We start from the raw sequence: 27,977 nt of genomic DNA on the forward strand, positions 1-27,977 counted from the left end.
CTTCCCTGCGGGTTGCGGGGAGCAGAGGACCAGGCCCTTTAAGGACTCGCGCCTGCCCCCCAGATTTCCACAGAGCACAAGTAGCACCTTTAATCTTCATCCGCAAGATAGAAATCAGCCTTCCCTACACATGATTGCAGAAGCCAGACCACTGTCAGAGGTCCCATAGGGCACTCACCACACCCCCAGAGATGAAGGAAGGTCATGGGGCAGAGGCCATAGGACACCCGCCCTGTCCCAGTGGACCTCCTCTCTGGTTCCCTGGGGCTCTGGTCAGTGGATTCATGGATCACACAGTGTAGCTCTTAGTAAGTTTCCTTCTCATTATGGACATATGCTTTGGAAAGCAGCAGAGTGATGCAGGGAAAGAGGAAGACTGGACGCTTGTAACAGAGGGGAAAGGCGTAAGTCTTAGAGTAAAAGCTGAAGAAATATTTAAAGGGATAATGGCTGATAGTTTCCTAAAACTGATGAAAGATATCTAACTCTAGATTCAAGAAGCATCAAAATCACCAAGCAGGAAAACTGAAGGAAAATCTCACCTACGAGCATCAGAGTAAGCAAGTAAAAACCAAGGACAGAGAGAAAAAGAAAGTGCAGTAAAGAATTTCCATAGCCACCCAGATAACTGATAAATGCATCCTTTGTACTTGGCACACAGAAGGACTGTGATCCCAGGTGGGTACTACAGGATACAGGATGTGGAAGATGATGAAGAAGATAGATGTGAGTGAATCCAATGACCTGGATGCGTACAGCAACAATAATGGGATTCTTATGGGATTAAGAAGCTTCCCTGATAGCTCAGCTGGTAAAGAATCCGCCTGCAATGTGGGAGACCTGGGTTCGATCCCTGAGTTGGGAAGATCCCCTGGAGAAGGCAAAGGCTACCCTACCCACTTCAGTATTCTGTCATGGAGAATTCCATAGACTGTATAGTCCATGGGGTTGCAAAAAGTCGGACATGACTGAGCGACTCTTCCACTTTCACTTCACCTTCACGGAATTGAAGACTATGCTGTATTGAAACCACAGGGTGCAGTATCGGACGAGGGTGGGAAATGGGCAAAGTGCCCTAAGACTCAGCAGAGTCCAACAGGGGTCAGCTGCACTGGCCGACCCCAGAGGGCTGACCCGCTGATGCACAGGGCTAAGTAGCTCGTGCTGATTTAATCTGTTGAGTTCTGAGGTGACTGGTTATGCAGCAGAGCTGACTGATACAGAAATGGCCTCCGAGGCAGGATGCTGCTGCTTCAACAAACAGCCCAGTCCCTTTGGTGAGCAGAGCCGGGAAGGTGACGAGGAATTTATCCCTGGAGGCAGGAGGCGTGGACCCAGCCTCTTAAGGTAGCGGGGGCGGGGGGACAGAGGGGCATGTATGCCAGCAACCATCTGTGCCTTCACCTCTGGAGAGGGAATCAGACTGAGTGCAGCCAGCTCCTTGTGTGGGCCGCCTACTCTCCATGTGGGCCGCAGTGTCCCTGGGGGCCATTGCGGGTCAAGGAGGGGCTGTGTGCTGACCACGTCCTGCTTCCTCTGTGGTGTTCTGGCTCCGCTGGTAAACAGAGGGTCACCCCATCCTGCACTCATGAATTTGCCCTGCATATGGCACGCTATGGGGGAAGTTAAAAAATAAAAGCATGCCTCTGGTGGTGCAAACCTGTCAAGAATTTGTCAAGCGACAAAGCATCATAGACACTATCGGTCCCCTCCTGCTGTCACTTCACTCAGGTGAACATCCCCGGGTGGGGATCACACTGCGTGCCAAAGTGTAGTGTTAGTTGCTTAGTCATGTCCGACTCTTTGAGACTGCATGGACTATATAGCCAGGCTTCTTTGGTCCATGAAATTCCCCAGGCAGGCATACTGGAGTGGGTAGCTCCAGTACCACGGGGATCTTCCCGACCCAGGGATCAAACCCAGGTCTCCTGAGTTAAAGGCAGATTCTTTACCATCTGAGCCACCAGGGAAGCCCAACTGGTTGTTAAGCAGAACCAGTGATTTCATGAGAACACAGAGCCTCCGGAGCAAACAGGGCCAGGGTGGGTTTTCATCTGCAAGGCCCAGCCTGGCCTTCTCTTCTGACAGGCTGGGTGTCCCCAGGCAGGGTGGACTGAGGGCTGGACTCTCATCCTCATGGGGCTGGCCCCACACAGTGCCCACCACTCACCTCTCATCTTGGCCTCTTGCTCCTGTGGTCAGTGCACTAGCCACCACCCCCCTACCCCCACCCCAGCCCTGGGCCCTCCGGGACAACACCCCACAGACATGATGACCTACAGCAACACAAAGTTACTCTCTCACACTCTGGAGGCCAGAGGCTGAAATCAGGATCACCGGGCAGCAATCAGGGTGGGGCTAGGCCACGCTGACCTCAGAGGCTCTGCGCTCACCCAGATCCTGGAGGCTCCCAGCCTCCCTCCATTCGCGGCTACGTCACTCAGCCCACACTCCCTCTGTGGTCATCGCTGCCCTCCTGTCTGTAGTCAGAGCTCCCTGGACGGCTCTCTACCAGGGCACAAGGGCAGGGAGGGCTCACCTGATAATCCAGAACCATCTCTCATCTCGACATCTTTGACTGAACCCCAGACACAGGGCCCTTTTCCCACATGGGGTCATACTTACAGCTCCAGGGGGTTCAGGCTGGAGGAGAGGCCTGGCAGAAGTGGCCAAGTTTGAGTTTGCAAACAGAGGGTGGAGGAGCCCCCCCACCCCACAAACACCCCAGGCCTCTGCCCTCCCTCCTTCTTCCTTCTGCCTCGGCTCCCTCTTCTCCACAGCTGATGCTCAGAACCTACTGGACAGCAGGGCAGCGGCGCGTCTGGGTCCCAGGATGGGCTCACAGTCCTGCTGACACACACTCAGCACCAGCAAGCCTTCAGACAAGGGAGGCTGCCCCCCCGACAACTCCCTCCATGGTCTGGCGGCTCCCCTGTCTTGAAGCGCTTTCATATAATGCGTGATGCTATTCGTTTCCCACATGAGCCTGTACCCCAACCGGACGTGGTGTCCACAGCCCCCTGAAGAGAGGGAACTGGGCTGAGAGGATGCCGGGCCAGAGGTGGTGAAACAGGGGGCTTGCTGCCCTCCCGGCCTATGCCCGCTGTCTGGGAAGAAGGTGACACAGGGGGCTTGTGGCCCCCCAGACTGTGCCCGCTGTCTGGGAGGAAGGCAGAGGGGGAGGGGGAGATTCCTCAGGCCTGGCCCTCCCCACTATGTGGACGGACAGTGAGACCTGCCCTGGCCAGGTGTTCTGCACTCCCAGCAGAGAGCTGAGATCACCCTGAGAGGTAAGAGGACCGCCAGCAGATGCAGGTGTTGGCTGGTGGTGGGGTTCAGGGTGCATCAGACCCTCGGCGGCCCCGTCTGCTGGGCTGGTGTTTCATTACTTAACTTCTCACGTAAGCAGGTCGCTCAGAGGGGTATGGATTTCTGCAACTCAGGAAATAAACATCTTTGCTTGGCAAAGCCGCTCTGGGCAGAGTCTGTGCCGGGCAGCTTAGGAGGAAAATAAGCTTAAGCCAAATACCTCAGTTGCAAGTGACAGGCGGGGAGCACAGTGTGCTGTTTCCAGAACCCAGGGTTTAATCCGGAGGCCCCCCCACCCGTTGCCGTGACATCAACTCCCAGAAAGGATCAGTCACTTCATCCCCGTCAAGATGATCTGCAGATTTCCCCCTTGAACATTTTAATGCGGAGTTTTGTCCCAAAGTAAGTGTCGTTTGTCATCGTGAGAAATGCAGGGAGTGACAGGACACCACTCTGTGGGGCCCAGCTTCTGCTGAGATGCCTCCTTCCCAGCTCTGGGGACTGGATCCTCTGGGAGACAATCTCCCCTACCCCCCAACCCCAGACTGCTGCACTGCTGAGCTGTTAATCCCAGGGCTTAGGAGGGCCTGTCCCAGCTTTGGGTTGATTAAAATTCTACTTTTACAGAACTTTAAAGGCACAGGCATGGTTGGTGGTGTGTGGCTTTTTCTCTTGTTTTTTGGTAAAATGCAGTGATAAGCTGCCCCCCCATCAGCGAGGTCCTTGGTAGATGGGGGCAGGGTTGGGGGGCACACCCCATAGCTCTTTTCTTGAGAGAACAAGGTCACCAACTTCACACACGATGCCAGTCTGCCACATGGGAAACAGTCACCCTAACATATAGGGTCTTAAAGCAACAGCCATCACGTGTCCCTGTCTGCTAGACTTAGGATGGACGGGTCTCCTGCAGGCGGCTCCCCATCACTGGCACTTGGACGACGACTAGGTGACCTCTGAAGGCTGGCTCACGGCTGGGTCTGGCCCCGGGCTCCCACTGTGTCCCCATGTCTCTCTGCGTGGCCTCTCCAGTCGGCAGCTTCAGGCCAGCCTTGCCCTTGGTGCCGCAGGGCTCCAGGGCAGGTGGCCCGAGAGCGCCAGCGAAGAGCTGTACTGCCTGCTCCCGCCTGGCCTCAGACGGCACACACCACCAGGTCCACCCCGTCCGGGCCAGAGGAGTGGACACATGTGTCCCTTCTTCATGGGCAAGCTGCATGTCCAGGGAAGGACCTGGGGGAAGAACAACTGTGGGCTGTGGGCTCTCCTCACCGCTCCAAGCGGGCGCACGCTGGTCGGCCACCTCAACACACTCGAAAGTTCCTGCCATTCAACCTCAGAAGAACGGGAGCCTTCAGTAGCAGTGACCACGTCAGGCACCAGTGACATCCAGTAACTCCATCCCCACGGGTCTCCAAGAGATGGCTGCCACTCTCCCCACATGACAGGGAGGGATGGCTTCCTGTGCTCTGAATGAGAAATAGCAAACATCGTCCACGTATAACTCCTGGCATTTCTTCTGCCGTTTCCAGTTTTCCTCTTGGCAATTTGTGCATTTTTTTTTAACTATTTAAAAATTTTTTATACAACTCTAATCTGGTGAGTGGTCTTAAAGCATTTTTTGATCATCTACCAATCAGTAAAAAGCATCTGAACAAATTCTCCCCAATGGATGTGATCCAGTTAAAAATATGTACATGACCAACTGTGCTAAAATATTAAATACACAAGAAAACATATATACTAAAATGAGAAAGGGTGAGATAAAATGAGATTAACAATCTTTCAAAGTGTTCATTTATTATTAAAAACATTTTGCACTCGATTTAACATTATTACTAATTTAAGATGAATAATTATGATGCTATTTCAGGAGGCTAGTGTGTGAACAAAGATGCTCATCCCTTCTAACACCTCATCCAGGCTCTTCGCAGAAGCGGGCTTCTCTGGATGCTCGGCTGCCAAAGCTGAAAAGAACAGCTCCCGAAATATGTAAATTCAAATGAACCAGAGCGTCATAGGCTATACATACAAAATTGCAACAGTTTGTTTCTGTCCATCCATAAGTTATGCAAACACTTCAGTGAGATTCAGCTGGTGAATTTCCATCTTTCCTGGGACTGATTGCTTCCCAGGTGGCTCAGTGGTAAAGAACTTGCCTGCCAGTGCAGGAGACATAAGAGTCCCTAGGTTGGGAAGATTCCCTGGAGGAGAGCATGGCAACCCACTCCAGTATTCTTGCCTGGAGAATCCCATGGACAGAGGAGCCTGGCGGGCTACAGTCTATGGGGTCACAGAGTCAGACACCACTGAAGCAACTGCGCACAGCACAGTGGGACTAGTTGCAGTTCTTGCAAACTAAGAGTTGCATCAGTGTATTTTTAACAAATGAATTCAAAACTCACTTAAAGTTTTTACTTAGAAAAATTTTTAACAAATTAGAAAAAAATGTTTCTGCATTTTAAAACTGAGCAAATATGAGAACATTAAAAGTGACAAATTTAACAGGTTTTAGCTACAAATTCACATGAACTAAAAAACAGTTCAAACATTGGTTTTTGGAGCACAGCACCTGTTTTTTTTTTTTTAAAGGGAAGTTATTTTAAACTCTTAAAAACCTTCCTTTCACCTAAAGATTACAAGAGCTCTTCTACTCTTGTTGAAAATGCCCAACAGCTCCCAGCTCCCAGTCCTGATGAGGACACAGATCCTGCAGTTGGTTCTGCATACCAAGAGGGCCTGCGAGGCTGTGGGAACTGCCAGGCCAGCAGCACCGTCCAGCCCCACCTGGGCTTGCGGTGTCAGTGCTGTCTGCAGGCTGCCTGTGCATGTGTGTGCACAGGTATGCCTGTGTGTGCAGGTGTAGGTGCGCATGTGTGTGCATATAGGTGTACATGTGCACACAGGTGTGTGTGCACTATGCATTGGTGTGAACGCATGTATATTTGCTCAAGCACTTATAAAAGTGAAGCAGCAGCATCTGTGAAGCCACATCACTGGGCACAGGTTCCCTGGAACACGGCCCCTTAGACCCTTCTGGCCCGGTCCGCCTCTCCCTGTAGTACGGGTGTCCAGGGGCCTGGGGATGCGTCCATGCGGATCCCCTGCCCCTGCCTTATGGACCACACCCCGGGGTCCCACACCCTGGGACTTGCTGCCAGACTTCCTACAGAGTGTCCTTGGGGCAGACTCAGTCATCAATGTGTCCCCTGGCCTGCAGTAGGCCAAGCAGGGCTGTTTTCAAATGTGGTGGACAAAACTTGGCTCAGCGGGCTGGTTGTCCACCTCGAGGGTGGGACATGCTGTAGGTGGGAGGAGGGGGGGTGGGAAGGGCTGGAGGCTGCAGGGCCACAGAGAAGCCAGTGTGGGCTCCCTCCATAACCCTACTGCACTGGGAGAGGTGAGTGGAGCAAAGTCACGCATTCACGATTTGTTGTTGAGTTCAGTACTCAGTCGTGTCTGACTCTTTGCGACCCCATCGACTGCAGCACACCAGGCTTCCCTGTCCTTCACTACCTCCCTCCTGGAGTTTGCTCAAACTCATATTCGTTGAGTCAGTGATGCCATCCAACCATCTCATCCTCTGTCACCCCCTTCTCCTACTGCCCTTAATCTTTCCCAGTATCAGGGTCTTTTTCAATGAGTCAGCTCTTCACATCAGGTGGCCAAAGTATTTATTGGAGCTTCAGCTTTAGCATCAGTCCTTTCAATGAATATTCAGGGTTGATTTCCTTTACGATTGACCGGTTTGATCTCCTTGCAGTCCAAGGGACTCTCAAGTGTCTTCTCCAGCACCACAGCTTGAAAGCATCAATTCTTCAGCACTCAGCTTCATCAGGCTCATTCCTGACAAATCAAGGAGGTGCCTTCCCTTTCCCCAGTGGACGGAGCCCAGGTGGCGCTGCCTGCTGGTGGGAAGCAGCCAGCCGATTACTTTCCTGGGTTTGAGGTACCAGGGGCTTGGCGCCACTCACTGACCCCCGTTTCAGCACAGACCCTGTGTCCTGAGGATGGTGACTGAATCCTGCAGGGTGCAGGCCAGAGCTGGCACCTCAGCTGAGCCATAGCCAGCCATCCCCCCATCCTCACTAGGCTGACTGATGCTGCCTGGTGGGCGCACGGTGTCATCAGAGTCACGCATCAGTGTTTGCACGTGTGCTAGAGCAGCGTGTGTCTGGGACTGGGAACGTGAAAGCAGAGGCCCCTCTGCCTCCACCCTCAGGACCTGAGCTGGGCCTGCTACAGAGGTGGGGAATGAGACGTGCCCGGCTGACCGGGATCAGCGTCCTTCTCAGCAAGAGCAAGAGGGATGGGGACAGAGCAGCCCGTCCCCCAGTCTGACCACTGGGCGTGGCACATGGGGGTGGGGAGGGACTGACCTCAGGCTTGTCTGGATGTCTAGTTGGAGGGGGAAGGGGCCTGCCATTGCACTCCACCTGCTAGGGGAACCCATTTGCCGTTCTGGTTCTGTGTGCATGGCCTGGTGTGGGCCCTGGCTCTTCATCTTCAGGGCAGGGTGGGCAGGTCACCCTTGAGAACTTGTGATGTTTCTTGGTCACCTTTCATTTGTTCGTGGATTTGTAGACGCCCCCTCACCTCCCCGCCGACTTGGCTGGTAATTGGGAGAGGGGCTTCACAGACCCCTCTGGGAGCCAGATCAGTTTGTGATCCCTTCACAGTGAGGGCTTCTCCCCCAAATTTAATTTTTAATGGTAATTTTTCAACATTTACATTTCTGATCTTTCACCTTACCATTCTCACCAGAGGTCTTTGACAGAAGGAGGAGAGTCCAATAAAGTGGAGGGCAGTGCAGCAGAGAAATGAAGAGCCTAAGAAAATTGGAGGCTAAGAAAATTGGGGTTCCAAATAAAGAGAGGCTTGGGGGGCGGGGTCGAGCCTATGCCCTCATCCTCTTTCTATGACAGAATATTCAATAAGCAGTTCTATGTATTCAAATTTGCTTCCACTGATGTTATTCGGGGATTCTCTGGTGGCTCAGACGGTAAAGAATTTGCCTGCAATGCAGGAGACCTGGGTTCGATCCCTGGGTTGGGAAGATCCCCTGGAGAAGGGCATGGCTACCCACTCCAGTGTTCTTGCCTGGAGAATCCCATGGACCAAGGAGTCTGGTGGGCTACAGTCCACGGGGTCGCAAAGAGTCGGACACAACGGAGAGATGATTATTTATATCAACTGAAAAGTCTCACGTGACCTTCAGCAAAAAAGCAGCTGATGAAGAGTTTTTTTAGAGCCTTAGGTGTCCGTAGTGCGGAGTTCGAGCGCCCACCCCACCCATCCCCGGGGACCAGCGACTACATCCTGAAACCCTGCGTGGAGGGAGGGCGGCGGAGACAGAGACAAAGGCAGGGTTGTTGCATCGGAGCCCAGGCACCCTCGGGGAGAAGGGCTGGGGCTTTGGCTGACACTTTCCCGGAGCTGAAAGTCTTCCTGAAATAAAGTCCGGATGAGCCATGACGTCACTGCTGCTCGGGGAGGTGTGTGCAGACGCGTGTTTCTTTTCTGAGCAAAAAGAAGGCAACACAGACTTTCTTGTTTACGCAAAATATCAGAAATCTTGCTCAGGAGAAAGACAAAAGCGGAGCTGCTCAGCTTGCCGTGGGGGAGGGGAGGTGGCAGAGGGTCTGGGGCTTGGGGGCAGGGCCAGTCCCTCTCTCCCATCCTCTCTCTCTGTCTCTCTGGGTTTGTGTTGGTCTGCCTCTGCCTCTGTCTGTCTCTGTCACGCTTTCTGTCTCTCTGTTTCTCCGTCTCTGTCTCTCTCTCTGACTCTCTTTCTCTCTCTGTGTGTCTCTCCGTCTCCATGTCTCTCTGTCTCTGTCTCTCGGTGTCTCTCTGTCTCTGTTCTCTCTCTCTCTGTATGTCTCTTTGTGTGTCTGTCTGTCTGTCTGTCTCTCTCTTGTTTCTCTGCCTCGGTTTGTCTGTCTCTCTGTTTCTCTGTCTCTGTCTTTGTCTCTCCCTGCTGGAAGTGGCTTGTTGGCTCCGGAGCCTGACTCTTCGAGCTGGGAGATGTAGTCAAGGGCAGCCGTGACTCGCGGGCTCTCATGTGTGGGGCCAAGAGCGCGGAGGCGTCTGAGCCCAGTGCACTGGGGGTGACGGAGTGCAGGGCGAGCCCCTGCCTCTATCACAACAGACTGTGGGGCACAGACGTGCTCATTCCAGGCTGACACCTGAGCCGATGGGCTGGAGTTTTCTCACAGGTGCAAAGAAGAGCCCTGTTCACCCCCAGGCTGTGCGTCCTTTGGGGTTCAGAGCCCCTGCTTCCACCTGTGATCTGTTCCAGCTTCTCAGCAGTGGGTACCTTCCACGTCTACCCCGAGGACAGTTGTGGCCTCTGGTCCCTCAGATCCACAGGCCTCTCTGCCGGGTGTCATACAGATCTGAGGGGACAGGGTCTCTCAGGCACGCAGACACGGGGCAGCCTGTGGTTCCGGCACAGGGAGGTGTAGGGTGCAGGTCAGCTGGCCAGGTGTGAAGACGGCGAGGCAGAGTCCTGGCGGCCTCAACACCTGCTGACGAGCCCTTCTCTCCCTTCTCACGTGTCTCTCTCAGATGCCCCTCCACGCTTCTCTCTCCTCCCTGTGGTGCACGTGCCCACTGTCACTTCACCCCAGCTGGGGCCCCCTGGACCCTGGTTGGCTTGGCTCTGCTCTGGGCAGGTGCAGCCTCCGCCCATGTTTTATGGGCCAGGGAACAGGGCCCCCTTGATCACCCCTCATCCAATCACAGCCAGATGCTATGGCAGTAAGGTGAGGTAGGGCGGGTGCGTGCCTTGGACTCTGCGTCACGTGGGAAGCACCGAGTGTGCAGCCAGTGTACTCCCCTAACCAGGACAGCTTGGGCGCAGACTGGTTTACTAGCTTTCTGATTTTCACTCCATCCATTGGCAGTCAGAGTCACCTGTGAGCCAGCCAGGGCAGCAGAAACTGGGCTGTGGGCCTCGGAAGGCCCTTCTGCCTCTGGCTCTGTGAAGGGGAGTTTAGCAGCCACACCTGAGTCCTCACTGGGAAAACTGTGTCACTGTGGTTCAGGCAGAGCGCTGGGGTGGTTGTGAGTACCACATGAGTTCTCACTGTGGACGGCCAGTGATGCCCCAGACCCACAGCAGACTCAGGTCAAGTGCTCTAGACCTCTCCCCATGGCAGGGGTGCCAGGGGCTTTGCATGAGGGCACCGGGGCGGGGGGCCTCACATCTGGAAGGATGTTGGCACAGATTACTCCAGGACTGCTTTCTGCTCTTAGCTGTGTTCCCACCCTTTCAGCTGACTGATCTGGAGCCCACGCCCCAGGCTCCAGCCAAGATAATGTGTTCACCCCCTCCCACCCTCCCCCACTCTCCAGCCGCAGGGTTGTGAGTGAGAGTCAGGAAGGCTGAGTGCTGGGCTTCATCTGACATCATTCCAAGCAGATGATAATTATGCGGTCCCTTCTCTCCCAGCTCCCTGTGCCCCCAACAAGACACCAGGGAGTTATTTATAAACATGGGCCCCTGAGGGGTGCTTCTCACGGGAAGGATGGTGGTGACAGTGATCTAAAGGGTGCACATACGCACGTCCTCAGGGCCTGTGGAGGGGAAGTGCCTGGAACACAGGGCAGAATTCGAGGCAGGGCAACCTGCTTAGAGGGGAGGAGCCTAGACCCACTCCAGGCCCCCAGCTGCTGTGGCATGGGGGTGGGGACTGCTCCCCTGCGCAGCCTGGCTTTCAGAGGTCTGCTAACCTATGATAATATGCCAGCAACAGGGATTGTCTTCTGTGTCAAGGGCGGAGGCACGAGAAGAGCGGCTTTCTTCCTCCTGGGGCTGGCAGGAACTGGAAATAATTGAGAGTTGTTAGGGTCCAACATGCTGTCCTGAAAACACTATCATTACTTTCCTAATGACTAACTGTGTCTCAGGAGGCGATGAAGGCAGCTGAGAGGCCGAGGGCTCCTGGGGAGGACAGGGAAGTGGGCGGCTGGCAGCCTGTAATCTGGGGGGAGGGGGTGGGCTGAGGGTGCTCTGCCTGCACCCCCGCCCTGTTCTGGCCTCTGGAGTAAGGTCCTAGGGTGCCTCTGCACCTACCCCTGCCTGCAAAGTCAAGGTGAGGTTGAACCCCATTCAGGACATAGCACATTCTTACAGCCCTGGTCTCTGGGCTCCCTCTTCTGGAGCTGAGGCCTGCCCTTGCCCCATCTGTTCACTTCCAGCCTCATGTCTCCTCGGGACCACCCAGCCAGGGCCTCCACCACCTTCTTCTCCTGCTGTACCTTCCTCCCTCCCCCACGGTGGCCCTTCCAGGGCATACAGTTAACCTGCTGGGAGAAGCGTGACAGGTGCCCCCTGCAGGGATGAGACAGAGACCCTCTTCTTAGGGAAGACTCACACCCCACATCTAGCCTCTCCCAGCGCTGCTGCCCTTCCGTGGGCCCACCCACAGCCCTCCAGCCTAGGCTCTTTCTTTCTTAAAGCTTGTCTGTGTATCACACGAGTGACATGTGAAGACAAATGAGCACACAGCTCTTCCTGCCCCACCCCCCAGCCTGTGCTTTCTCTGACTGCCGCCCTGTGTCTGGGGTGGACAGTGCAAACTTTCTGAGTGTTGCCCAGCTTTGTCTCCTCTGGGTGTCAGTGGGGCCCTTTGTGTACTGTGGTGAGGTTCTGGGCACTAGGATCACTTCTAATGCTTCCTCAGAAAGAAGTGGTCACAATGGTGACTTTGAGAGTGTCGGCCTCCAGCAATCCACCAAGGAGGTCACAGAGGAGAGGCCTGGGAAATGCCTCCTGCCCCCATTCAGGAGCAAACGGTGCTGCTGGGGCCAGAAACAGGACTGTGCAGAGGAGGAGGCTGTGTTCCTAGGCTAATCCCCAAGCCTGGCCCTGGTGGCCTGAGCTACTGGGGCCTGGGGTCAGAAGTCCTACCGTCCTGGAGGTATCTGGCCTTCTGGTTGACCCCTCCACTTCTACAAGGCCTAAGGAGGCTGGGCTGGGCTGAGGGCCATCCCTTCATGGATCCGGGGAGGGGGGTCTAGCTCTGGACAGGGGTTCTGGGGGAGGGCAACCTCCCAGAACCCTGCTGGCTCTGCTGCCCGATCACAGGCGGCATCACCGGTGGCAGTACCTGTGACCTGGCTCCAGTCTTTCGTAGGTGGGCTGCAAGAAATAATCCTCTGCTAAGAATAGCCATAAGGCAGGGATGGGACACTGGGGTTCAGTGCCTCGAAAATGACCACAATAGGAACAAAGTAGAGCAGAACGCAGTTCAGGAGGGATAGAAAAAAGTGTAACGGGGTAAAAACACCTGAGACATCCACAGTCCCCTCCCGTCACCTGCGGACAGGTATGCTGACCAGGCCCCGGGGAACATACATGTGCTAGTGCACCGCGTCGTGGGTCTGCTACGCGGGCAGGCGGACGGGTGCAGCCAGACTGAGGGATTCTGCAGAGCGGGACAAGGGGCACCAGGCGGGGGACGGGACAGGTAGGGGTCCGGGGGGATGCCGGGGCGCAGTCCTGCTTTCGCGACCACCGCAGGATCCTGCTCCCGGGGCGGAGCGAGGACAGGCGAGCACCTGGCGGGTGCAGGGGGCAGGCATCTCAGACCGTCCAGGTCCGCCCCTGCCCCTGCAGGGACCCGCCCTTCCCTCCCCACCCCCACCACCTGTACACTCCTCCCCCTGCTCCTACTTTCACGGTCCCGGGACCCGCCCCAGGCCACTCCCCCACTCAGTAGTCCGCCTCCTCCCCATTGATGGTCTCAACCTACCTGGCACAACTCCCCTCCTCCTCGCCCTGTTCTGGGGCCCTTCCCACCCCACCCAATCTGTGGACCCGCCTCCTCGCCTCTCCCTCGTCACCACCCCGGTGGGTGGTCCTGCCAGATCTAGGCCCCGCCCCTTGCCATTGACGTCTCCCTCCCCGCATTGGGCTCCGCCCGGATCTGGCCCCGCCCCCACGGTGATCCTCCCATGGCCCCGCCCTGCCCTGGCCAAGCTAATTGGTTTCTTTCTGCGGAGCTTCCTGAGCTCCGATTGGCTGTACTCGTCGCCGTTCCACTGTTCGATTGGCCCGCGGGGCCCGCTTTCGCGAGGACCTGCTCCTCGACGGGGCGGGGCCAGCGGCGGCGCGCGGTACGGGATTGGTCAGCGGCTCAGAGGGGGCGGGCCCACGCCTCGCGCAGTGCCTCTCCAGAAGCGCCAGGAGCAGCTACTGCCGCCTCAGTCGCCTCAGTCGCTTCAGGCTTGGTCGCCTCAGGCTCAGGCACCACCGGGATCTTCAGTCCTCACCCCTAGCCCCGCCCCGGCCGCCCTCCCGTGGGCAGGCCCGCGGGCACGCCCTCTGCCGCGGGACAGGTGAGTGATAGCGGGCAGGGCCGGGGATCCGGGGTGGGGAATCAGCTGGAGTCCGGGGCCGGGGTCGGGGGTCGAGGGTAGGGGTCCCGGCCAGGGTCGAGCCGGGATCGGGACCAGGGATCGGGAATAAGAATCGGAGGTCGGGGATCGGAGTCCTGGCTGGGATCGGCGCGGGGGATCGTGAGTCCAATCGGGGACCCGGACCCCTAACTGGGGTCGAGGTCGAGCCGAGATCGAGGTCGAACCAGGGGTCGGGAGCCCGTAACCGGGTTCGGGGTCCGGGCCGGGCGGGGGACGCAGGTCTGCCAGACAGAGCTCCACGGAGAGCGCGGCGGACCCCGGTGGGGCCGGGACCAAGTTGGGCTGCCCCGGGGTCGCGGCCGGGCGGGGCGGGGCCGGGCCGGAGGCGGGGCGGGGCGGTCCCGAGGACCCGGCGGCGCCCCCTCCTCAAGTTGGCGCCTGGGCCGCGCTGCGAGCTCACGGGATTGCAGATCCGGACGGAAACTGGGCGCGGGGAGGGTTTCTGAGTGAAGTGACAGAGCGGCTTCGGCGAAGCGCGGACCCCGCCTGGGCCGCCCTCCGCGATCAGAAGTTGTAAATGAGGATCGCGGGGTTCAGGCTGGCCTGTCAGCGGGTGTCTGCCGCAGGTCTGCTCCGGACTTCAGGAGGCTCACATTTCAAAACGGTGTAAGTTTCGTCGCGTCTGACCCAGGAAAGATGTGAGGGAAAGCGCATGGTTGGCGCTGGGCTCGGGGCGGCGGGCCCAGGGGAGGGAAGAGGCGCGGGGAGCTCGGGGCGGCGCCGGGGCCGAGAGAGGGGATCCGCGGGTGCCCTTTGTGTCCCCTTCGCTCACACGCCCAGCATCTGCCTCCTCGACTCGCGTCTGCCTCCCTCCGTGACCCGCGTCAGAGCCTGGAGCAGGGCACCTGCGGCGGTGCGGCCCCCCTCTTCTGGTTGCTGTCTGTTCTTTTATTTGGGGGTGGGTCCAAAAGTGTTTAATGTTCCCATATATGTTTCACTCTGGAACTATTGTTTACTGAGTGTGTATGTGTATTTCTCCGCTTCTACTTTTTTACTTAGTACTCCGAAGTACTTGCATAACAAATTTGAAAGTTAACAAAAGCCGGGTCTTAAACCTTGTGCTTGGGGTTGATTATCTTTCCCCACCTTCTTTTCAGGCAACACGGACTTCCGGGTCTCTTTGGCTCTGCATGTGGGCTAAGGGCACTCTGGGGTGATGAGAATTTCTGATGTGTAAGTGACCAAAAGGAATCCTAGGGCAGCAGGGCCTTGATGAGAGACGTTTACAGACTAGTCTGGGTAATAAACAGACCATGCAGTTCACACCATTCCTCTGGCACAGGTTGCCTTCATCTTTCCAGAATTTGATTTGCTGTCAAGGGTGAGCTGTTGCCCCATTTCTGTTCTTTGAACTTGTCTTTAGAATTGGGAACCAGAGGAAGTGTGCAAAGGTACTTTCCCATTGAAGAAAACTGACTTCCAGCCCTCTCACGCACAGGAACAACTCATATCATCATAAAATGTCTCAGAGATGTGCATTTTGGCCCAGAGACTGTTTGCAAAACAGTGACACTCTGGAGGGGTTGCTGGCAGAATCCAAAACAATCTCATTGATCCTTACATCAGAGGAACTGGAGTAGTTGTGCGTGGTGTGTTCAGACCTGGAGATCCACCAGATATCAAGGGGTCTTCAAATACAAGTGCAGTCACTGACTGACATTGGTCACTTTTGAGCACTAATGTTCTGTTGTTTGTAGATGCTGTTATTTACACAGTGCAAATTCATTACAAGTGCGTTAGGATTTATATAACTTTATGCATGGCAACCCACTCCAGTATTCTTGCCTGGAGAATACCCATGGACAGAGGAGCCTGGTGGGCTACAGTCCGTGGGGTCACAAAGAGTCGGATACGACTGAGTGACTAAGCTAAGCATAGCATACATTTTCTTAGTTAATACTCAATATTATAAAGTTTTGAAAAAAAGTTTGGTAAAAGGAGTTTTTATTTTGTTTTGTAGCTGAAAAGATTAGATATCCTTTGTAGAAATCAGGGCTTTGTGACTGATATTGCCACAGGTGGTGTTAGTTAGTGGCAATGTTGGACTTTACAACATCACCTTTCCAGATATCTTTATTAATACTCAGAGTTGGAGAAAATACAGTTTTGTGATTACATTTTAAAGGTATTTGTGAGAAAATTTCACAATATGGATTTATTTTGTTCTATGTTTAAAAGAGCATGCAGTGTTTATATTTGCAGAAGTCTCACAAGGTCCTTGAAACAATCTAGTCATTCAAGGTTGGACACTGTTTCTGTTCCAGCAGTTTCACTTCCTGGACCTGTAGTCATGAGTCAATGGCAAAGTTATTCCCTATGTTCACAGAAATCTCAGGGCTTTATTGTGAAAGTGGTCACAAAGCAGATTTTGGTAGATGAAAGTTGTGCATCCCTTTGGTAAAAAAAAAAGTCTGTCCTTTAGGCCATAACAAAGAAAAATACCTGCTCGTGTATTGGAACCACTCCCAAATTAAACATTAGAATGAATACTGTAGATCTCGGAAGTGCTCTGGTGTTAGTTGTCAGCTCTGGCTCCAGAGACTCTTAAAAGCGCCCCAGCCCCACTGTCCATGGTGCTGAATACATGCCCATTTATTTCTGGGGTTTTTTCTTTTTTTTTTTTTTCTTTTTTTTTGGTCTCAAATTTCCTTTCCAGTGTGAATGTGCTTTTGGACTTTTAAAATGAATTTCAGGATTCACACTATTAAAGAAGAATTGAACAAAGGAATCTTATTGGACCTGAATGAAAGTATGCCTTTTAAGAACTCAAGGCATATTAATACCTGTTTTTCTAAAATGTTGATAATTGTGCTGATTCCACCTTTGCTTTGCTTAGTCCCCTTCACCCCAGGTGAGAATTTTCCTCCTACAGTATGGACATCAACTAACAAGCCATTGAAATTAAGTGAGACCCTGTTTGCTTAACTAACATTCTCTTTAAAAATGTATTCTTTATTAAAATATACATATATATTTGTGCATAGAGGCACTTTGCTTTTCCCTAAACAGAGTTGGGGTTTCCCTGGTGGTTCAGTGGTAAAGAATCCTTCTGCAATGCAGGAGATGCAGGTTCAGTCCCTTGGTCTGGAAGATCCCCTGGAGAAGGAAATGGCAACCCACTCCAGTATTCTTGCCTAGAAAATCCCATGGACAGAGGAGCCTGGTGGCTACAATCCACTGGCTAACAAAACAGTCAGACATGACTTAGTGACTAAACAGCAACAGAGTTGATTGTAACATCCTTCAGCCTCATTGGCATGGTGCTTCCCAGTCTTCCTGGAGAGGGGCTGGAGCCCTCTGAGAATGTGGTGGGGCTGTTGGGCAATTGCCAAGCATTCCTTTTGTATTGGAGCAGTATCTACTCTCTTGTCTAGAGTTTTGAGTACATCTTTGTATATAATTTTAGATAAATCCTTTATTTTTCTTGAGGCTAATTTTGTCTGTTTAGAACAGGTTAGCAGTAAAAAATAATGGGTGTCGCTTGTACAGAGATTCTTCCACATGATAGTAAATTGTGCATCAAACAAAGTGGTGGATTGTTGAGGTGTTTTTTTGTTATGAACATCTGAACTAGTTCTTTGGCCCTGTCAGCTGTACATGTAACCCCAGTTATTCTTTTACATCTGGTTTTTGAGGCAGACCCAGTGCAGCTTCTTTCTGTCTCCTCCAAATTTCAGAAATCCTCTCTGAGTGCTGCTGTTTGCCAGGCCCTGTGCTATAATCTGGGAACCCACAGGGAAATGAGAGAGAGTTATCTTTGAAGGACTAAGCACTTCAGGATGTGAAGACAGATGATTACAGGGGACACACTCAGTGCTGCAATTGGGGTACACAGAAAGCTGAGTTGGTGTGTGATTCATTTAGACTGGGAATCAAAGAAGGCTTCAGAGAGGAGCTGACTTCTGGGGTGAGCCCTGGAGTTTGGGTTGTAATTATTTGGGCATAGATAGGTATACACTGATTACAAAAGACCAGAAAGTTGGTGTCATTGGAGGACAGGGAGTATGGTGGTGCTGAGGCTGGAGGTATAGGGGATGTTGTGAAAAGGTTGGGACTCTGCTAGAGGTATTGTTGGGGGAGGGGACATTGAGGAGAGGTGTAGTATGCATAATAATGGCCTCCCAAAGCTGTTTGCATCCTGAGCTCCAAAACCCATGAATATGTTATGTGTCAAAGAGGATTTAAGGTAGCAGTTAGAATGAAGGTTGTTAATCAGTTGACTTTAAAACAAAGAAATTATCCTGAATTGTCCAAGTGGGCCTTAAGTTGTCATAAGGGTCATTAAATATGGGAGAGAGATACAGAAAGTTCAGTGTCAGAGTGCTGTGAAGTGAGGAAGACTCTACCCTTCACTGCTGGTTTTAGAGATGAAAAGGATCATGAACCAAGGAATACAGGCAGCCTCCAGGCTCTGGAAAAGGTGAGAAAATTGGTTCTCCATTTTCCAGATAGGAACACAACTGGGCTGACACCTTGATTCTAGCCCATTGAGACCTGTGTCTGACATCCTCCCATCCAAGCACTAACCAGGCCCAACCCTGCTTAACTTCCGAGATCAGCTGAGATTGGGTGTGTTTAGGGTGGTATGGCTGTAGATTGACTTCTGACCTCCTGCACTATAAGATAATTAATTTGTGTTGTGTTAAACCATTATATTCAATGGAGAATTTTTTAAAGTGGCTGCAGGAAACTGAGTTGGGACTCTACTCTAGAAAGTTTCAGCTGGGGAAATTTAAAGAGGAAGTAACCTGGTCAGTTTGGCTGTAGAAGATAAACAGATCCAGTTGCTATTTAGGAGGTTGCCCTAAGTTAGCAGGGTTCTGATCCCCAGTTTCATTTCCTGGCAAGACTGGTTTCTGACATTGCGTTACCTGGCTTGCGTCCCAGTTGAAGTTTTCCTCTAAGCAGCCTGCTCAGCCTCCACCCCTGCTAGTTGCCATGTCCCACTGGTCTGCTGTTCCCTGTGCTGGGAACACAGGGGAGAGTGGATCAGGTATACATCTATCTACGCATGATATTGTGGGGATTGTGGGATCACAGGGTAGGCCCAGTTCCAGCCTCAAGAGCTGTTGTAAACAATGTCCCAAAGGTTTGTTTCTTCATTTCCTTGCTGATCCTTTATAATTCAGATGTTTAATTGTTGTCAGTTGAGTAGATATGAAACATCTCACTGTTTTAATTTCTGTTTCCTTGATTACTAGTGAGTCTGAGGGGTTTTTTACCGATTTATTGGCTCCCTGAGTTTTCAAGTCTATAAATTGTATTCTTATATTGCTCATCTGTTTTTGTGCCTGGGTTATCCTTTTTATAGCTTTTTTGAAGTTCTTTATATATTTGGATTCTATTTGTGTCCTATTTTTTATCCTTTTAAAAATGCTATTTTGATGAACAGATGTTTGATTTTAATGTCAAATTTATCAATCTTTTTCTTACTGTTTGTGGTTATTAAGTCTTACTTAAGAAATTGTTTGTTACCTCATGGTCATAAGATATCCTCCTCTTAAAGATTTAAAAAAAAATATTTCCTCCTTATATTCTACTTTGAACTTATTTTTGTATGAGGCAGGAGGTAGAGATATGATTTTAGATTTTTTTTCCCTTCTGCCAGTACTGTTTATTGAGTACTGTTCTTTCCCCAGTGATCTGCAGTACTATCTCTGAAACATACCAGACCTCACAAATGTGTGGCTCTGTTTCGAATTTCTCCGTGTAAATAGTTATAATTTCATTTCTTCCTTCCTAGTCCTTAAATCTTTTATTTTATTTTTTGTCTTATTCCCTTTGTTTGGACCACTAAACAAAGTTGCATAGACATTGTGGTAAGGCTATCCTAATACTGTTTTTCACTTTAAAGGCAATGTTTTCAAACTGTTAAATATGAAGTTTGTCGTGTACTGGCAGATTCCTTTTATTAGGGTAAGGATGGTCTTACCTACTAAATATTTTTAAAAATCTTTATAGATTTTTAATTTTATCAGATGCTTTCTTTACCTATTTTATAATTTTACATCTTTTCTTCCTTGAACTCTGAGGTAAAATATTTTAATATTTTAAATCATCATCAATATTTTTAATTTTAAATCATCATTGTTTTTTTGGGATCAACTCTACTTTGTCATGATATACTACATTTAAAAATTACTATTGGATCCAAGTATGTAATCTTTCACTTTTGATTTTGGTATATATTTCATAAGAAGTATTGACTAATAATCTTTTCTTGTATTGCTCTTAATCAGATTTGGTATCAAGATGATGCTTCATCATCTCTGCAATAATTTCTGAAGGGGAGAGATGTTTGTTCCTTGGAAGTTTGGCAGAACTGCTTCCTAAATGTTCTAGATGTGGACCCTTTTAGAACATGGAGACACTTGCAGTTAATCACTTTAGAAGCTGGTCCATTCTATTCACATTTTTTTGGCTGGAGGGAGTCATTCTGGATATGCCTAGTTTCAAATGGAGCAGGAAGGCGTAGTCTTCCATGTTCTGGAAGTTTAGGACAACTGGAGACTGGTAAATATTAGTAATATTTAACCACACTCTGGAAGCTAATTGATGTCTGTGCTGCCAAATTAGCCAAAATTAAAACTGTGTTCCTTTCTAGGTCTTGTTCGGAGTTTTTCCAAGTATGTTGTCTATCAAGGGGCTAGTTAGATTTGTTGTGAACAAACCATCCTGCTCACTTTCTCCAGAACCCATCTTGGGAGTTCCTGCCTCTCTACCTCTCCTCATTGCAGAAGAAATATCTCCCATTCTCATTCCTTTCCCCTGATCGAAATCTTAATCATCCTTCATGGCTGGCACAGGATCTGCTGAAATCCTCTGCGTGAACTCTGACTCGTCGTGAACATTCCCATCACTTTTTACAGAACTGTCCTACACCAGAGGTGCAAAGGGCAGGGTTCAGTTGTGTCTATGAGTGGTTGGTTGATCAGAAGAGTCTTATCCAAGTGCAAGCTTCTCTTCTTTGTCTGAGCTCTGCAGTGGGAAGCTAGGTAGAGTGGACAGACTGTGTGAATGAAGTTGAGCTTACCATGTCCTCACCTTCTAGTATTCATACCTTGTTTAATACCCGCATCCCCATTGAGGTGGGACCTGTGACGTGCTTCTAACTAATGGAATAAGGCAAAAGTGTTGGGACACAAATTCCGTTATTATGTTACATTATACAATTCTATCTTGCTGGAAACTAATTTGCTGTTGTTGTTGCTTAATCACTAAGTCATGTCCAACTCTTTGCGACCCCGTGGACTGTAGCCCATCAGGCTCTTCTGTTCATGGGATTTCCCAGGCAAGAATACTGGAGTGGGTTGCCATTAACTTCAGGGGATCTACGCAACCCAGGGATTGAATCTGCGTCTCTTGCATTGGCAGGTGGGTTCTTTACCACTGAGCCACCAGGGAAGCCCGGAAACTGATTTAGAGAGTCTCTCTGCTCGCTTGAGTAAGCACCTGTGTTGGAGAAGCCCATGTGGCAGGAACTGCAAGGTGGCCTTTAGGAGCTGAGGGCCACCTCCAGAGACAGCCAGTAGGAAGTAGGGACCCTCAGTTTTACAGCAAAGAAGCAACTTCCACCAACAACCTGAGTGAGCTTGGAAGCAGATTCTTCCCCAGTTAAGCCTGCAAATGAGAATATAATTTCAACATCATGATTGCAGCTTTATGAGACCCTAAGCAGAGGACCCAGTCAAGCCTGTTCAGACTTATGGCCTTGTTACTGTTTGTCATACAACTGTAGAAGCCTAATGCACCAAATTTGTACTGACCTCCCAGTGACCTCACTAGAAGTGGGTTTAGGCTGATGAGGGTTGTTTGAATCTATTGGGGATAATCAATTTTTTAATTATTAAAATCTTTTTCTATTTATAAAAGAATTGAAATAGGCAGAAAGTATAAAGCACAAAATCAACATCATCCGTAATCTTACCACGCAAGGATAGCCAATTTTTTCTACTTTTATATAATATATGATATGCATTTCCTCAAGTTGGGATTCATTCCATAATATGTTTTATGGACAACCTTCTTCTTTGTAGATAGTGAACATTTTTTGCATCATATCATATTTTTCTAAATTATTATTTTGAATGACTGCATAATATTCCAATGGGTGTCCCAATTTATTGAACCACTTTCATATAGCTGGGCATTGATGCCGTTTATAATATTTACCTTAATGAATAATGCTTTGGTAAGTATCCTATACAAAACTCATTGTGTGTATCCTTGATTATTTCTGAAAGAGATGTGTAAAGGCAGAATTTTCTTGTCAAAACTTGTAGAGGTTTTTAAACTTTTCGATATTAACCATACAGCTTCCAGTGTTCTTTAAAAAGTGTACAACTCAAGCATCTGTTTCCATAACTCACCATGTGGCAATAGGACAGAACTATTGATTTTTGAGCATTTAGGTTCCTGTTTTCCTAACCCTGTTTGCAAAGTGCTTTTAAATTATTCATTAAAGTGCAGTGTTCTATTTATAGACACATTTGTGTATGAGATCGCTCCCTTAATGTCTGGGCAAAAAGCCTTTGAATTGCTATTATCACATCCCTATCTTTGCAAATCCTTTTCTACTCCTATCCACCCTTTCTTTGTTTTCAACCAAATAGAGACACTGAAAACAAGGTTTTGTAGTTGAAATGGTTACTAAGATGAAGTGGCTCTTCTGAATGAGCTCTTGTTCTTTTCTTCTCATCATTCATTAACTAGTTGACTTCAAAAAGATGAAAGATCAGAAAAGTATTAATTATTAATTCAAAAATACTTCCTGATTCATAAAATAATGAGTGCTTATTTAGAAATTTTATGAAATAGTGATTAGCATCAAAAGCAGAATAAAATTCTTTAATTCCACCACCCACAGATGACTACTATATGAACAAAACTTGTTCATACTAGCCTATTATTATTATCATCTATTGATTAGATGCTGATTACTAATGTTTTAGGGGGAATTTTTGAGTCCATGTCTATGAATGAATTTGACCCGTATTTTTCTTTTCCTATAGCTGTTCACCGTCTAATTTGAGATGAATGGTTACTTTATCATTTGCAGCTTTCTTCTTTTACTAGTATGTGCATTTAAGGTGACACGTTTCCTTATAAATAATGTTTCAGCTGCATCATACAGAGTTTGATTTGGGGTATTTTCATCATTGTTTAGTAAATGCTATGCACTAAATTGTTCCTCGCTCAAATTCCCCTGCTGAAGCTCTAACCCCAGATTCATGGTACTGGGAGATGGGGCCTTCAGGAGGTGATTAGGTTTAAATGAGGTCATGAGTGTGAGGTCCTTATGATGGGATTAGTGCCTTGTAGGAAGAGATCAGAGAGCTTGCCCTCTTTCTCTCTTTCCTTGCCATGTGAGGTCACAACAAGAAAGCAGCCAGCTGGAAGTGAGGTAATGGGCCTTCACCAGAACATAACCATGTCAGCACCTTGATCTCAGACTTCCCAGCCTCCAGAACTGAGAAGTAAATGTCTATGTTTAAGCCCCGAATCTATGGTATTTTGTTATAGCAGCCTGAGCTAGTACAATATAATTTCCATTATGATATTTTTCTTTGATTTGTAAGTCATTTAGAAGAATATTTTAAAATTTCCAAACATCTGCATATTTTCTTATTTTATTCTTTTCCATCACAATTGCATTGCCCAGAGATCATGCTCTTTATTTTATTTATTTTATTTTTATTTTTTTCATTTATTTTTACTAGTTGGAGGCTAATTACTTTACAATATTGTAGTGGTTTTTGTCATACACTGACATGAATCAGCCATGGATTTACATGTATTCCCCATCCCGATCCCCCCTCCCACCATGCTCTTTATTTTAATCTTTTGAAATTTCCTGATGTGTAGAATATGGTCTATATGTTTTCTCAAATGTTCCTGTGTGCTTGAAAAGAGTTAGGTTCAGTGTTCTATATATTCTATTCAGCTAACTCGATAAGCATATTACTCATGTCTTCTGTTTTCTGACTGCCTTTTTGTCTGGTTGTTATATCTGTTACTAAGATAATTACACAATTTCATTGTGATTATGGATTTGTCTTATTTCTCCTTGCAGTTCTGTCAACTTTTATTTATATACTTTGAAACCATATTATTAGGAGAATGCAAATTTAAAATTGTTATGTCTTTCTGATGAATTCAGACTTTAATTATTATGAGTGGTTCTCTTTATCTCTAGTAATGTATCTTTGCCTTTTTGTTGTAGTGTGTCTGACACTATTATGGCTATATCAGATTTCTTTAGGCTCATATTTGTATGAAATCTTTGCTTTTTGTCATTTTACTTTCAGCCTTACTATGTTTTTATACCTTAGATATGTCTCTTGCAAAGGTTATACAGTTAGATTTTTTTCATCCAATCTGATTATCTTTGTCCTCTAATGGGAGCATTCAACTCATTTACATTGAATGTAATTATGATCTATTTGAGTTTAAATCTACAGGCCTATTATATGTCACTCTTGTCCCATGTTTTTGTGTTTATTTTTCTCTCTTGTGTTATTTGAAACTAGTATTATGATTTTGAAAAATCATTCTACTTTTCCACTCTCTCTAGTGTATTGGAGGTTATTTTCTATTTTCTTTTTGTCGTTACCATGTGAATTAGATAATGTTTTATTAACTCATCCAGATAACTCACCCAGATAAAGTTATACCTTCCTCTTGGGCCATTCAGAGATCACAGTTTCTTAGAATACTTAAACTCCATTCTCCCCTCAAGATTTATGTGTGCTTGTAACTGTGTATTTTAATTCTATATGCTCTTTTTAAACTCAACGAAGTGACATTAACAGTGTTAATATTTAACATATTGTCCATGTTCATTTAGATTTACTCATCCTGATAGCTCAGTTGTAAAGAATCTGCCTGTAATTCAGGAGACCCTGGTTCGATTCCTGGGTTGGGAAGATCTGCTGGAGAAGGGATAGGCTACCCATTCCAGTATTCTTGGGCTTCCCTTGTGGCTCAATTGGTAAAGAATCTGCCTGCAGTGTGGGAGACGTGGGTTCAATCCCTGGGTTGGGAAGGTCCCCTGGAGAAGGGAAAGGCTACCCACTCCAGTTGTCTGGCCTGGAGAATTCCATGGAATCAAAAAGAGCTGGACACAACTGAACGACTTTCTCTTTTACTTATCGATTCTTTGCTTTTCACTTATTATTCTTTGCTTTTCTTTGCTTTTACATTTCTGGTGTTTATTTTGGGGTCATTTCCCTTCTGCCTGAAGAGCTTTCTTTAGAAATTCCACTTTTTGCTTATCAGTAGATAGTAGACACTTCTGATTTTTCTAAAAGTACTTAGATTTCACTTTTATTATTTAAAAAATTCCTTTACTTAAAATTTTGGAGGGTATATTTTACGTGTGTAAAATTCACCTTTTTAAAGTTTAGATTCAGTGGTTTTTGGTATATTTACAAAGTTGTACAACTTTCATCAATACCTAATTTCAGAGCATTTTTATCACCTTAAAAAAACCCCCAAAACCTCATACCTCTTAACAGTCACTCCCCATTCCTCCCTTCCCCCAGAACTTGGCAACCATTAATCTACTTTCTGTCTGTAAGGTTTTGCTTAATATGTACTTTTCATATGGGTGGAGTCATAAATATGTGACCTCTGATGTCTAGCTGCTTTCATTCACTAAAATAATGTCAAGGTCCTTCCATGATCCACTGTAGCATGTATCAGTACTTCATTCCTTTTTATGGCTGACTGGTATGTATGAATAGATTGCATTTTGCTTATCCACTCATCAGTAGGCAGACATTTGACTTTTTTCCATTTTTTGTCTATTATGAATAATATACTGTCAACAGTCATGCAAATTTTTTTTTATGTACAAATTTTTGTATGAAAACATGTTTTCATTTCTTTTGACTATATACTTAGGAGTGAAATTGCTGGGTCAAATAATAGCTCTACTTTTTGAGTAACTGCCAGACTGTTTTTCAAAGATGCTGTACCATTTTATCCTACCAGCCATGCATAAGTGTTCCAGTTTCTCCACATTTTCACCAACACTTGTTATTTTCAATTTTTTGATTATTGCCATCCTAGTGGGTGTGAAGTAGTGTCTAACTGTGGATTAGCATTTCCCTAATAACTGATGCCTTTGAGCCACTTTTTTGTGTGCTCATAGCCATTTGTATATCTTTGGAGAAATTCCTGTTTAAATCCTTTGGCCATTTTAAAGTTGGATTGTCTTTTTGTTGCTGGGCTGTAAAGAACCTGCCTGCCAATGCAGGAGACATAAGAGATGTGGGTTTGATCCCTGGGGGAGGGCATGGCAACCCACTCCAATATTCTTGCCTGGAGTATCCCATGGACAGAGGAGCCTGGTGGGCTATAGTCCATAGGGTTGCACAGAGTTGGAAATAACTGAAGTGACTTAGCACTAGCACAAAAATTCTTTCTATATTGTTTACCAACTCCTTATCAGATATATGATTTGTAAATATTTCCAACTGTGAGTTGCCTTTTCACTTTCATGATAGTGTCCTTTGATGCACATTTTCATGAAGTCTAATTTATCTATTTTTTCTTTTGTTGCTTGTGCTTTAGGTGTTATATTTAAGACAGCATTGCCTAATCCGAGGTTACAAAGATTCACACCTGTGTTTTATTCTGAATTTTAGCTTTAAAATTCAGGCTTTTGATACATTTTGAGTTAATTTTTATATATGGTGTGAGGGAGGAGTGTCTGTATCTGTCTATCCAGTTGTCTCAGCACCATTTGTTGAAAAGACTATTTCCTCAGTGAATGGTCTTTTAACAGCTTTGTTGAAAATCAGTTGACCATAGAACACGGGTTTATTTCTGGACTCTTAGTCTGAGTCCATCCATCTGTATATCTATCTTTATGCCAAAACCACACAGTCACGATTACTGGAACTTTGTGGTAAGTTTTGAAGTTGGGAAGTGTGAGTCCTCCAACTTTGTTGTTCTTATTTAAGATTGTTTTGGCTATTCCTGATCCCTTGCATTCCCATATGATTTTTAGGGTTAGCTTGTCAATTTTTGTGTAAAAGACAGCTGGAATTTTGGTAGGGATTGCATTGAATATGTATATCAATCTGGGAGAACTGCTATTTTGACTGTAGTAAGTCTTGTAATCCACGAGCATGGAATTTATTAGCTGTAATAGTTTTTTTTTAATGGATTCTGAAAGTTTTCTATGTGTATATAGTTAATTTTATGCCTTCCTTTCTAATCTGGATGCCCTGTATTTTGTTTATTTGGCTGCGCTAGGTCTTAGTCATAGGTATCTGGGAATTTCCATCTTTGTTGCAGCATGTGTGATCTTTGGTTGTGGCATATCAACACTTGGTTGTGGCATGTGGGATCTTGTTCCCTGACCAGGGTTCGAACCGGGCCCCCTGCACTGGGAGCTTAGCTACTGGACCACCAGGAAAGTCCCTATAATTTTATTTCTTGTGTGATTTCCCTAGTTATAACTCCTAGTATAATGTTGAATTGTCTTGGCAGAAGTGGACACCCTTGTCTTCTTCCTGATCTTAGGGGGAGAGCTTTCAGCCTTTCACCATTAATTATATTGTTAGCTTCAGATTTTTGTAAGTGCCCTTTATTAGGTTGAAGAAGTTTCCATCTAGTTTTATTTTGTTTTTTTTTTAAATCATAAAAGATTATTATTGTCAGATGCTTCTTCTAATCTATTGAGATGATCATGTGGTTTTTGTCCCTCTTAATGTCTCACATTACATTGACTGATGTTCATACATTGAACGAACCCTGCATTCCTTAGATAAACTCCAGTTAGTCATGGTGCATAATCCTGTTATATATTGCTAAATTTAGATTGTTAGTGTTTTATTGAGGATTTCTGTATATGTATTCATTAGGGATATTGGTCCATAGTTTTCTTTTACTTGGTGATATCTTTGGTTTTGATATCGGGATTATATTGGTCTCATATAATGAATTGGGAAGTGTCCTTTTGTATTTTTTGAAAGAGTCTGTGAAGGATTGATGTTAATTCTTTAAATGTTTGGCAGAATTCACTAGTGAACTCAGTTTGTTATTGTTCAGTTGCTAACTCATGTCCAACTCATTTCGATCCCATGGACTGCAGCATGCCAGGCTTCCCTGTCCTTCACTATCTTCCTCCTGGAGTTTGCTCAAACTCATGTCCATTGAGTCAGTGATGCCATCTAATCATCTCATCCTCTGTTATCCCCTTCTCCTGCCCTCAATCTTTCCCAGCATCAGGGTCTTTT

General features: G+C 47.7%; 1 protein-coding gene across 6 annotated transcripts in view; it reads left to right on the forward strand.

Moving 5' to 3' along the window:
• The first annotated feature begins 13,468 nt into the window (after positions 1–13,468).
• Positions 13,469–27,977, forward strand: part of PCBP3 (poly(rC) binding protein 3) — a 223,878-nt gene continuing 209,369 nt past the window's right edge. For all 6 annotated transcript variants that reach the window (XM_070466907.1, XM_070466901.1, XM_070466912.1 and 3 more), the window contains exon 1: positions 13,469–13,647. The gene's annotated coding sequence lies outside the window, so the exon portion shown is untranslated. The remainder of the gene's footprint in view (positions 13,648–27,977) is intronic.

The sequence above is a fragment of the Odocoileus virginianus genome, chromosome 4 (assembly GCF_023699985.2).
Source record: "Odocoileus virginianus isolate 20LAN1187 ecotype Illinois chromosome 4, Ovbor_1.2, whole genome shotgun sequence".
Taxonomy (NCBI): Eukaryota; Metazoa; Chordata; class Mammalia; order Artiodactyla; family Cervidae; genus Odocoileus; species Odocoileus virginianus.